The sequence below is a fragment of the Crocuta crocuta genome, unplaced genomic scaffold (assembly GCF_008692635.1).
Source record: "Crocuta crocuta isolate KB4526 unplaced genomic scaffold, BGI_CrCroc_1.0 scaffold48, whole genome shotgun sequence".
Taxonomy (NCBI): Eukaryota; Metazoa; Chordata; class Mammalia; order Carnivora; family Hyaenidae; genus Crocuta; species Crocuta crocuta.
The window spans coordinates 2,011,543-2,015,820 of record NW_027533089.1 but is presented as its reverse complement, the minus strand read 5'-3'; the positions used below and the strand labels follow the sequence as shown (position 1 = coordinate 2,015,820).

The 4,278-nt window shown below is 35.2% G+C and overlaps 1 non-coding gene across 1 annotated transcript; it reads right to left on the bottom strand.

Annotated features, from left to right (window-relative positions):
• Positions 1-295: 295 nt before the first annotated feature.
• Positions 296-422, bottom strand: LOC144216766 (small nucleolar RNA SNORA40). The gene has a single exon (XR_013330750.1). It is a non-coding gene; the product is annotated as a small nucleolar RNA SNORA40 (small nucleolar RNA).
• Between the last annotated feature and the right edge of the window lie 3,856 nt (positions 423-4,278).

The following is a 4,278-nucleotide window of genomic DNA, read 5'->3' as shown; positions in this document are numbered from 1 at the left end:
AGTATATGATTCCACAACAACTTTCATGTGATGACAGAAGTGGTAGACCATACCTATATCGTGGGATTTCATTGTGCTGGAGAACAGTGTCCACTCAAATTCCTAACATCCTTCTTGCCTTTTTTTATCTAAAACAAGAAGGCATCTTTATTTCATACCAACATCAAAATTAGAATATTAATTCACCATAGCTAAAATTTCCCTTATATCCTGTGCTTTTAGTTATTCTATAGTCCTGAAACCAATCTTCAAGTTTATCAACCCCCCCACCATCACTTTAGTCGGCTGTAGTGATCTTGTTCCTTCTAAAACGCATCAAAACTCATACTGAGCTATGAGTTCTGAGCTGCAAAAGAGGATTTGATTTCTGCGCTTGTCTAAGTCTTTGTCCACAAAACAGAACAAAAACAAGCGAAAGCACAATTCCTAACATCCTTCTTAATTCACTATGATTTTGTTGGCAAACGCACCAAATTGCAGTGTTTGAATTAACTTTCATTGACTTGGTACACAGGGAATGATTGGGTTCTAATGGTTGATTCATTGTTGTGTTAGTATATATTAGCCTAAGTAGTTGGCCTGCATTTCCTCAGCTAGAATCATTAAGGCAAACATGGCCCTTCAATAGTGAGGGTGAGCAAGGCAAAGAAAATAGCAATTTGAAAACAAGGAATGTTTCCGTTGTTGGAGGCTTAAGATAAGGATCTAGGGTAGTTTTTGTGTACCATGATGACACAAGAACATGAGGAGTACAGCAGGCACAAAAATTAAATAGATGAGGTACCTATTAGATTCCCAATAAATGAAATAAGGAATGAATATATAAAGTATAAAAGGAAGTTGGTAATATGAGAAATTTGTTTATTTTGAGAAAAGACACGAACTTTTTGAGAAAACAATATTGTGTGAATTTTATAAAATTTTAAAATATTAAAATTCTAAAAGTTTTCTTATCTTGGGAAATTGCTGGCCTAAAATTCAAATTGAGTCAGCAATGAAAGATCAGATTGAGTTGTATATATTTGTTATTTTCCATTAATCGCCTTATAAAGTCAACAATTTGGAGAAGGAAAAATAAACAAAATCAGTATTTTTTCCCATGCAGCTAATATAAGAACTTCTTCACCCTTACTTTTTCCTAATGATACGTGTTTGCTATATTTTTGTATAAGTAATTCCTAAGTTCATTTGAATTTAACATGTTAGCTGTCAGCACAGAGCCCAGCTGGTTCATGAGGGCTCGATCTCATGAACCATGAGATCATCATCTGAACTGAAATCAAGAGCCAGACTCAACCGAGTGAGCCACTCAGGCACTCCTCTTTCTTGATTTTTTAAATATAAGGTTATATTAAATAAACATGCACTTAGGCACTCCTTGAAATACATGTAAGCAGCTAGATTATAGATAAATGCATAATTTTCTGTACCTCACCTAAATATACATTATGATTTCCTCAAAAGAAGTTTGAATGTCTGGTTGAAGTACCATATCCTTCTGATTGTATGGGGGCATTTATACTAAGCTAATATGTTGTTGTGTACCATTCACTACATATCTATTTACACCATCTCTTAGGTTCTCCTGGATGATGAAATCCATGATCAAATACCATTAAAAATGCAATTAAAAGACAGATGCTATCCTAAAGTGCTAATACCCAAATAGGAATGAATCTTATTATTACAGGATGTATGCATGTTAAATATTGACTTATATTACATTGGGTTCACCATTCTTTTAGGAGTTGAATACTCAAGACAAAAACCACATTTCAACCTGATATTTTAAATGGTCATTAATCCAAAGAGATAGTGAAGAAGAGAAAACATTTATACAGAGTACAAATAATGGAAAACATAAAGGAAGAGTACTTATGTGGGCATATGAGCTACTCTCTAAGTCAAGTGACCTAAGAAAAATGGAAACATGGAATAAAAAGAAATATGAACTAAATGTTCATTGGGAACTTTTGTCATATAATTTCTATTTGTGATCAATAGAGCGGCAACCTACTAAAAGCTGCCTCTTTCAGAAGAGCAGTTCATCTACCAAAGCAATAATCTTAACAGTAGTTAGGAACAAACAGCTGTCTTACCCTAATGGCTAAAAAAATCAATTAAACATTTTTTTTATGTACTACAAGCTCCTTGAAAGTCTGATTGTGTAGCTGATTTCATTGTGCTCTGTTTACATAAATTACTTTTTTTGGATGTCTGTAGAACATTTCATTAGTCATCTATCAGAGGGAATGAACTCTGTTGATATAAAAAACACTAAGGAAGCTTGAGAGTGGTATCAGGGACTGCCCTGATGCAAGACTCAAATTTATATCTTACAGGGAAAACTCTTGCCATCCAGAAGTATTGAGATTATTACTGTTTCCATCTTTCTCAGAATGGACTTGTGGGATATTACACCTGCATCAAGTGGATATTACCTCATTCATATCTCTTGGTCTTAAGATATTGAACATGGTTACTAACTCCTTTCTTTTCACAAGCCGAAATGGGTAGCCTCTTTGTGGTATGTGATTTTTCCTGGTCCTTGTCTGTATTGTTTTTGTGAGGCTTCTTTTCTCCTTCCTGGGACTCCTGGTGTCCTTATTCATTTAACAAATAATTAAAGAGTGGCTACTACATGTAAAGCACTGTTCTCGAGTCCATGGAAATAGTGAAAAAAAAAAAAAGGTCTCTGTTCATGGACTTTACACTCTAGCAGAGGAGAATAGGTATTAGATCAATAAATGTATTATATTCCAGAAATGGATAACTGCATGGTTAAAAATAAGGTAGGTTAAATACAAGACAACTTTTTATAATTGGGGAAGTCCTCTCTGATGAGCTTACATTTGAACAAAGCCTGGGAAAGGGTGAGAATATGAGACGTCCCAAAATCTGAGAGAAGAATTTTCCAGGCATGGCAGCAATAAGACAAAATGCCTTGATGTTGAAACATGGTTGGAGTTTCCACAGAAACTTCAGTAGTGAGCCAGGAGAATAGTAGATGAAGACAGAGATTGTGGGGGTGGGGGGATTAGACAGCTAGTGCAGGGTCCTGTAGTTCAGTGAGTTCTGAAGGAGATAGGAAATTATCAAAAGTTTTTGAGAAAACTCCACAAGCCCCTTTGTGACCCCTTCTAGTCATAGTCCAGGGATAACCTATTCTGACTTTTAATACCATAAATTGCTTTGGCTTGCATTTTATAAAAATGGAAATGTGCAGCATTCTCCTTTGAGTATCTACTATATCATTCAAATTACATTTGAGATATTGGTCTATATTGTTGGATGTAGTTGTAACTTACTCATTCTCATTGTTGTTCTGACTTTCATTGTACAAATAGGACACAGTTTATATATACATTTTACTAATGTCTTGACTTGACTTGGCTATCGTGGACAGTGCGGCTATGAAGGTTTTTTTTCTTTTTACTTCCTTTGAATGAGCACATGAATACATAGAATTGCTGAGTCAGAAGTTCTAGGGGTATTCAACTTGAATAAATACTACCAAACCTTTCCCCAAGATGATTGTTACAATTTCTCCTCCCATCAGTAGTGTTTGAGGATGCTGGTTGTTCAGATACTCCTGTCTTTGTGTAATCTAGCACTTTCCTTTGTGTGTGTGCTGGATCCAGTGACTTTCTTCAAATCTTGAGAATATGGCAAAAGTGATAGGGCGTGACTTCTAAGATTAGGTTGTAAAGACTGATTTCTGTCTTGCTGGCCCTCTTACCATCTTGCTTGCTTACTCTTATGAAGCCAGCTGCTGTGTTGTGACTTATCCTATGGAGATGCCTTATGACTATGAACTGAGGAACTCAAGCTGTAGTCCATCAACTAGGTAGGAAGTGAATGCAGCCAGCAACAGCTAGAATGAGCTTGGGACAGATTTGTTTTTAATGGACATTAGTTTAAGATGACTGCAGCCTTGTGAGAGACTCAGAGTCAGAAGACCCCACTAATACACAGATTCTTGACCTTTGGGCAAAATAAATGTATGTGAGATAAAGAAATGTGATATAACAAATGTATGTTGTTTTATGCCATGAAGTTTTGCAGTAATTTATTACACAGCAATGAATAACTAATACATTGGCCATTTAGATATGCTCTTTTCTAATGTGCCTGTACACATCTTTTGTCCATTTTTCTATTGGGTTATTTGCTTACTTATTTATTTGTTTGCATATTTATTTATTTGTAACTATCCTTTAAATATCCTGATTATGAATTCCTAGCACCTGTACTGCATATATCTTTTCCCATTTTTTA